We start from the raw sequence: 8,837 nt of genomic DNA on the forward strand, positions 1-8,837 counted from the left end.
ACAAGGAGCTGCGCCGAGCCACTGTCTTCCGGGTTTGAAGGCATTTGCCCGATGCCAGTGGAGGCAAAGAGAGGTTCCAGCTTGCCGACCGCGGCCTGGGCCTGGAACAGAGGACGGGGCCTGCAGTTTGGGGGGCAGTGACAGTGGTCCCTCGTCCCAAGCCTCCACGCTGCAGTGAATCTACAAGGGGCCTGGCTCCGAGGAAGGCAGCTGCGCTGTGACCGGGAGAAGCGCGGCTCTCCCTCGGCTGGAGGAGCGTGTGTCCCTAACCGCAGTCACCGGACGTCTGGCGGGGGAGTGGAGGGCGGGAGGCGGCGCCCACGGGGGACGCAGGTTGGTGCTCCCGGGGCCTCCGGCCAGGGAGCGGAGACCAGCGCGGCTGGACGGAAGCTTATTAGACGTTTTCCGAAATACCTAAGGTCTAATCCCCGCTTTAAATCTCTGCAGATACAAAATGGAAGGCTGAATCATGGTCTCGGTGAAGTCTTAGGAGAAAAAATATAAAGTGGCTCAGAAAGCATAGCAATTTTTATTTTTTTATTTTTTTTACTAAATATTTAGAGTAGAAGCTCCACCCCTTTCCAGCATAGATTTTTCTCTAGGGGATTGCAGGACCAGCAGGCCTCTCTCTTGCTCTGTGTTCTCTCTCCTCTGATGTCTTTTGAACTTTCCCTTGCATGGCCTCAGAAGTGAAGAACCAAACACAACAAGCCAAGAAAAGGAAGTTCATCCGTTTCAGAAGGTTTAGAGAAACGTCTAGATTGTGGAACCGTAACAGTTCTGGACACTTCCTGTGCATCACCACCACGGTCTTGAAGCTTTAAGAAAGAAATGGGCAGCATTTCCCACACACATATGATTACAGGATCTCTTTCCCAAAGCACCTCCTATGGCTTTTGTGCCGTGGACGCATGTCAGGAAATCCGAGCTGTATGGCAGGTGCTCAGTCCTTCCCAGTCCGTAGCATGAGCCGGCATCAGATGAAGCCCTGGGGGGAGTGAACGCATGTACTGAAGACATTCATAGTGTCACTGTTCTGCTCAGTCCTCCCGTAGGTAGCGAAGTGGGCTTGTGCCTGGCTGTGGGGTGCAGGGAGACAGGGAGGCTGGAGGAAGTCTGCTCTGCTGATCTGAGAGAGAAGGAGACAAGCTTCCAGAAATGCTTTGGCAAACTATCTGAGCTGGTACAGGAGGTGAGCGACAGCGTAGGGCCAACTGTGTACTTGTGGGTCAAAACCAGTTTTCCAGACTAGTGGCGTTCCTCCAAGCCATGTTTCAGGACCAAGTTCCCTTGTGTCACCTGGGTCCCCTGACCTGAGCTGCAGAAGGGCAGGACAGGAGTTGTGCCCCTGGAGCTGTAGAATTCAGCCTAGGAGTGCAGTCACCCCACCCCATTCCAGCCCAAACGCAGCTGTGGGCCACTCCCACCTGCAGGAGAGCTTGGGCTCAGAGAGGAGCGTGTGCCCAGGAGGACAGGAGAGACGGTGAGCGTCAGCCCGTCTGCTGTGGGGCTCAGAGGAGGCTAAGTCACGTGACGTCCCAGCCAGAGTGTCGGCGTTTGGATGGCTCACGGCAGTGGAGGAGCCAAGCGCAGCCGAGCCCAGGACACCCTTGGAGGCCACGCCAGCAGGATCTCTGGAGAATCTGATGTGTGGTGTGAGAGGAAGGGGGAGTCAAATGTGGACCAGCGTTTTGGAGACGTGACAACTGGAAGAATACAGCCCTGCAAGAGTGGTTCCATGGCTTTCGTGTTCCTTCCTGCATCCCCATCCTCTGGGGCCTGATAGGGGTTTACTAAAGACCCACGGAAAGAACGGATGCCTGGAGGACAGCGCCTACGGATGCGTGCAGCCATCACGGGAACGGGGTTAGGAAATAGCTCCACACAGCACGGGAGACACCTGACTGATAGCTTTCAAACTAGCCTCCCAGCTGACTTCTGCCATGAAGCTGTCCCTGTCTACAATAATTATTATAAAATCACTCAGAGAAGTAGAAATGAGACTTACCGGTAGAACTGTGGGCTCCATGATCAGCTGGGGTGGTGTTTCTGGGTCAGGGAGAGGCTGTTGTTGTCACATCCTAGGTGGCCCCCTGAAATGCACATTCAAACACCAGCTCGGAAGCGGAATGTCTTTGAAGGAGTCGGCTGCACACCCACCAGGTAGGCCTTCCACGTATGTGTTTTTCCACACGTGGTTGGGACATTTCTGCTAAAACAAAACAAAGACACGATATTTCACCTGAGCCTTTGCCACCCCTCAACGGTGTCAGTCAGGTCTGTAGTCATAGGTTTCACAGGACGCCTTTCTGTGTCCTCACAATATGCTCTCCTGAGGCTAATAACTTAGACTCAGGTATAACTGCCATCATCGCTGGAATAGAAAACCATGTCTACACGCGTCCGTTACGTGCTCTCCACCCACCCGTCACTGCCCAGTTCACAGGTCATTTAAGGATGGGTTCCTCTGGACGAACGCTCTGCAGTGAGATTTCATAACCTGCTGTCCTCCAGGAGCCCATGTTTGTGGCTCAGGGCATCCACAGCACAGGTGTCGGTGGACGGCATCAGGGGCCCCCAGATGTGACTGGGCTTCCTGCGAAACTGGAGAAGCGTTTCTGGGCATCACGTTGGCCGCCCGGTGCAGTGATGCTGCCCGAGCCTGCAGGGCTGCCCGTGTTCCAGCCGCATCTCGGAATCCCGGGCCGAGGTCAGCGCCCTCCCAGTGGAGCAGCTTGTCCTTGGGGGAGGGCAGGCCCTTGGTCTGTGGTGGTTTAGACTTTGAATCTTTGAGGCAACCAGACCTTGTGGGAGGTGAAATCTAGGAAAAGGACCTGCATGGCTGTGGACGGCCATGGAGGGCGGACGCTTTCCGGGTGAGACTCCAGCGCTGCTCTTGGTCTTGGATTGGGGCCACCAGCCAGCAGCACAGGCCCATCCTGCCTCACCTTGTCTTCTGTTCCCCTCTCCTCTGGGAGAGTCGGTGACCAACAAGGGCCAGAGGCCCCTTGCATGCAGCAGAGGCTGTTACCCGCCCCCAGGGCTCCCCTAGTTCTCTGCTCCCCCCATAGGCTCAGGCAGGGGTTAAGTCAGGGCCTAGGAGAGGGCTGGGCGCACAGGGAGGCATGGGCTTGTAATCATCAGCACCTTCAAATGCAGACAACGCAAGCTTACCGTGATAGGCTGGAGCTGGGCTGATTAAAAACACCACATCACCGTCAGAAGAGCAGGGGTCACATGCAGACCATAGCTTTGGGGCCTGCTTCTCACGTTTTCGAATGTTTCTGGTTTTGCCTCAATCCTGAGTGAATGGAAAACCTCAAACGTGACTGTAGTGAGCCCACGGCTCCCTTCTGTTGCCGTGAAATCCCTCATCAATGCTCATTGGAGACCTTTCTGGGCTCTCCACTCTGCGTCGTGACTACAAGCCTGCACCCTAGGTCCGGGCTGCCCTGGCTCCACTTCCAGCTCTCAGGCCACAAGCACCTGCCTTGGGCTCGGTGTCCGTGGCTATAACGTGGGGTCGAGAATAGGCGGGAGGCCTGGCTGAGGTACTATGTGGACAGAGGCATGTCTTAGATGGTGCCTGTCACCCAGTAGCACTATACAGGGTTAGGCGCTGTTGTTGTTACTACAGATGGAAATTTAAAGACGAGATTAGTCGTCGCCGTGGAACTTTCCCTCCGCCCCAGCTGAAACTGGAACTGCAGGGGTGAGGCGGGTGGTGCAGAGCACGGCTCCACGCCAGCACCAGCACCCGCCTTGCTGCGCCGTCCTCCCCACCCAGCGGAGCTCTGGCCCGGAGCCTCCCGGCTGCAGCCGGAGGTGGGGCTGTGGACGCTCACGGCCCCCGGGCCCCGTGCAGTCCAGCGGTAGCCGTGACAGCTGAACCCCTGACCTGGGCTGGGCAAATGGGAAGCTTAATTTCCCTGGACTCATGAGCCCCTGAGTCCTCGCGTGTTGGGTCAGGTGGGAGGGAGAATGTGGCAGTGTTGGGGTCCCCACTCCCTCTGCTACCTGAACTGCCCCCCAAATCTGTTTCCATATATGGGGCCTCCCAGTGAGGTGTGCTTTATTTAAAAACAGGCTCTGTCACTTAGAGAAAAAACATGGAGCCGGAAGACCAGAGAGCTGGCCTCTCCCACATGCGTGGTGGGGCTGTGTGGAGCGCCGGGCTCCGGCCCACCCGGCTCAGCAAACAGAACCGAACTGCAGGCATCCGCCCTGCGTAGGAGCTGGAGATGCAGAGTCGTGACATCCAGCCTTTGCTTCAAGGAGTTCGTGGGCTGCGGGAGGACAGAGCTGAGGGGGGCGGCTGGGGTCCCAGGACGGGGAGGGCAAGCGGAGCGTACACTTGGGCTGAGCTCTGAAGCTGGGGACTCTCATGTGCGGGGAGCGCTATGGGAACGGGGCGACTGTTCAAGGATGGTGGTTGCGATCCCGGCCAGGAGGGACGGATGTGCTGCGAAGGCGGCAGGGAGGCCACAAGGCAGGTCTGCTTTTGCGCGTGCCCTGGGCCTCCCAAGTTTCCACACGGCCACAACACAGAAACGCCTGGCTGGCTGGCGCCCAGGGTGAACCGGGGGACGCGGGAGCACCTACGTGGGCGAGGCAAGCGAAAACGCACTCCTCCTTTCTTTGTATTATATGGCCTTGAGGGAAAAGTGAAACATCAAACATTAGAGAGATCCTTAAATGCTGAGCTGGAACACTTCCAACAACAATATTTTCAAACTTTAAATGAAAACTTTAGCATGTGCTTGCAAATATCACTCTTTTATATCAGGCTTTGTAAACAAATTGGCTACAGGAATCTGACTCAGAATTTTTACCGAATCATTCTGATAATCACCATTGCTTAAAAAACAAGTCTTTGTACTCATGAGCAGACAAGGTATCACTTCGTCCTCTAATTGACTGAATGTCCTGTCTTGCCATTAAACAAAATTGGAAAAATTGATCTCATTAAAATAGACTTAAAATGTGTGATCATTTATGAATCTAACTTGCTTTTCTCTCACTGACTGACGTAGTTGAGATTTGTTTTGATGATGCAAAAGGATTTCTAATTCAGCAGAACTTTTAAATTCAACTATTTCAAAATAAAGAAACTCTTCCACAAGAATATACAGATGTTTCTCTACTAATTTTGTTCTTTTGGCTTCAAATTATAACACCAACCACACATGACTGCAAAGCCATCTTTAACATTACTTTTCCAAAGCTGGACTTTTGCTTTACATTTGTGGACTTTTTCACTACATGTTAATATATTTCAATTGTTTACACTTTGGACCTCACATACGTCAATTAAGTGAACAATTTTTATAAGACACTACTATCATAAACAAATCTTCAAAGTAAGAATAGCTCACAAAATGTCATGTTTTTTTTTTTTCCTAATTCGTTCTTTTTCTTAAAAACATTTGGTTAACCTTCCTTAAGCAGTCAGGCAGCTTAGAAATTCGAGTGGTCTTCAGATTACATTTCCTCTCATAAAGATAAAACTGGATGGACAGCGATGGCTTGGATTTTACTAATTCATCATTTAGATAACACTTGTAGCGTGGAAATTAGAGCTACAGGAATATTTTTAACATAAAGAGCTTCTCTCTTTATGTGATTAAAACTGTGCACTCCTGGAACCTTGGGTTTCCAGAGTGAACTCTTGGTTCAGAGCCTTCCATCTCCTCTTACTGCACCCACAGGAATGGTAGACAGACAGACGCAGGTGGGGTCTCCATCGACCTCGTTTGTTTCAAACATGCTTTTGATATTCATCCAGATGCTTCTTATGGTACCGCCTTCAGGACAAATTATTTTCTTCCACGAATTTCTCTTCAGGGATTCTACAGGGGTTTTTAACAATTACTAATGTCTATACACAGAATCATCCTTCTGCAATAAGGGCTTTTTGACTTAACAGTCTTCTGGATTGGTCTTGTCTCTGTGTCAGCGGATATATGCCTCTCAATAGCACAGAAGAGGCATCTCTTCTGTTCCCTTTGCCTTGCTGGGCCCAAACATGGCAACTTCTGCAATTGTGGGAGGCGTTTTGCTGTGGCCACTCAATGGATGAGCTCGTTTCTAGCTTCTTAAATTCATTTTGATAATCTTGTAACTAATCTCTTAAAATAATTTTGTTTACTGAGAAGTGTTCGGGGTGGAGGTGAGGCCCAGCACAGAGGTGCCCAAGGGGGCTCTGAGGTCTCTAGCTTGGTGAATGGCTGGGTGATGGGGCTACTGACAGAATGGAACCCAGAGAGAGGCGGCTGGGGATGACAGATAATGAGTCCAGATTAGGATGTCAGTTTGAATTGCGTGTGGGGGTGACAGATGGGAATATCCAGCAGGCATTAAGGAAATGAAGAAAAGAATCGATGTCTACGCCACCAGGACATACGTGATCTTCGAACACATCAGTTGGATGCCATATATATATATATACAATGTGCTGCACGTTTGTTGAAATGACAGGACAGAGTTTACCTGAGCTGCTGCAGTAGGGGAGAGAAACCTCGGTATGGAACCGAGCCCAACTCCAGGCACAGCAAGGCCAGCTGGGGATCCATAACCGAGCAGAGGGTCATCAGGAATCAACGGAATCATTCCTTCCTCTAATATTAGTAGCAGTAGTTGGACAAGTATTTCTCCTTTTCCGCATCACTGCCATCTGGGAGGGGAACAGGGTCGCTGTGCTGCGGCTGCACTGCTGCTGTGGCTCCTTACTGTCACACGGACACACGTGAGGATCACAGAGAAAAGCGGTTTGTGCACAAATATTGTCTCATCTAAGCCACACGCCTTCACACCCAGCTGAGCGTAGGCCTCAGACAGCTCTCCTGTGCCCTGGAGAACTGTGCCCCCAGCCCCCAGTCCTGGAGTCTCACTGAGCCTCCACAGGGAGAGGTGAATTGGCCATGGTCCTGTGATATACCTTGGAATATGGAGAGACGTGATGCTGGCCAAGGCCACACAGGGCAGAGTTTGCTGGACACCTTGCACTTTTGCCCTCTGACCCAGGAAGAGCCATTCCAGGTGGCTGTGCGCCCCAGGTGAAGGGACCTCCGCCTGACTCTCAACTGCCCAGGAGCACGGAGCCAGCAGGTATGCGGATCGTTCTGCAGTGTTACCACAGCAAACTCTTGTGCCAGCACTAACCCCCTTTCCAATATCTCTTCCACCTTTCTCTGCCCTTAAGATTCACAACCAATACAAAAATATCACTCGCTTGAAATAAGAAGAATTTTTAAATGAGCCACCTGTTCTATGATTAGTCAATAATCCGCCTACAGCTCATATCGTTTCAAAGGCTGACATAGTTTCCCCAAGTCCTGGTTTCTTGGCAGTCTGTGCGGTGATTGTCTGGAACTGGGACTCTGCCACGTGGAACGTGGGCTCCATGTCACATACTTGATTCTATGCAGATTAACTATTCAGCTTCATTGCATCCTGCCCAGATTATTATTTTCTGAGATTTATTAACTCTCCATAAAGTAAAAGCCATCCATTCAGAGCTCTCCTCTATTTGCAGTCCTTGAAATAGTTTATGCCAAACATGTTTGTCTAATATGAAGGAAAAGAGATACAAAGATTTGGTACAAACTCAGGGGAATTCCTGACAAACCTCATAACATTTGAATCTGTTGAGGCAAAAGAAAAACATGCATGAAGTGGTGATTTTCTCTGGTACAGCACAGCAGACACACCATCACACGTGGGGAGAAGATGCACATTGAGGCAACGTGGAAACAAAAGGCCTTCGGGCCATGCTGACCCCTGCGCCAGCAACGCCGTGCAGGCCTGTGGTTCTGAAGGGCCTGTGTGAGCGCTGTGCTCCTGGGACCCAGCCCCACTGACGCTTGCCTGAATGTTGTTCGGTCGGCCCTTTAGCATCAAGGACTGAAGACGTTAGAAAGGACAGGACAGGGACGCAAGCAAGTTTTCATGTAAAGACAAGAGAGCAAGGGCTCAGAAAACATGAACAGAAGTGTGGGCCTTCCAACCTAGAAAGGCGTTCCTGGGGTGGAGAAGAAAGAGGTGCACCCACGTGTCCGTCCGGAACAATCCTGTAAACAAACTAAACTAAAGGACAGGAGATGTAGCAGGAAGGCCCGTGTGCACACAGCCAACTGCAGTGATATTTGAGCAACAGAGAGAGGAAGGCAGCACTAGCCCCAGAGTTAAGAAGCTTAAAATGGTGTCGGAATATTTGGGGTAGAAAATTACTCAACATTTTGAATTTCCCCTTTGCATAATTTTTACTTATTACATTTACTTCTCTTACCTCTTTTCCGGAATGCTCGCTCATCAAAATCTATTTTTTGCACTTACACCTGATGGAATTAGAGCTCTGGTTTTTGAATGGTAGGCTGCAGGGTAGTTAAAACATCATCATGAAGACCCCTAGGACAGAGTCATGGTCGTTGCTCTGGAGGAATGAGCCCAGCTGTCTGAGGTGAGCAGCCCGGATGCCATCAAAGTCTCCCACTGAGATGGAGGCGGGGAGCCCAGCCCCCTTCAGGAAGCCCGTCCTCAGGCTGGCTGCCAGCTCCAGAACTGTACGTCCCCACTGCACCCCACTGCACCGTGGTCTCCCAAGTCCCGGAACAGGGTCTGGAGCACAGCGGGTGCAGGATGCGAGCTGTTAAATAAGCAAATGGATGAAATATTGCAGAAGTTAGATCCAGTTTTACCACTAAAATTGTTGTTTGGTCACGTTCCCCAACCATTACTGGAAATATGCACACACATCTGTGTCTGTTTTTCTTTTAGGAAACATTTTATTGAGACGTCATTACATATAGAAGCACATTCTCTTTTCCAAATGCATTCAC

Source organism: Stenella coeruleoalba (genome assembly GCF_951394435.1).
Source record: "Stenella coeruleoalba genome assembly, chromosome: 12".
Classification (NCBI taxonomy): domain Eukaryota; kingdom Metazoa; phylum Chordata; class Mammalia; order Artiodactyla; family Delphinidae; genus Stenella; species Stenella coeruleoalba.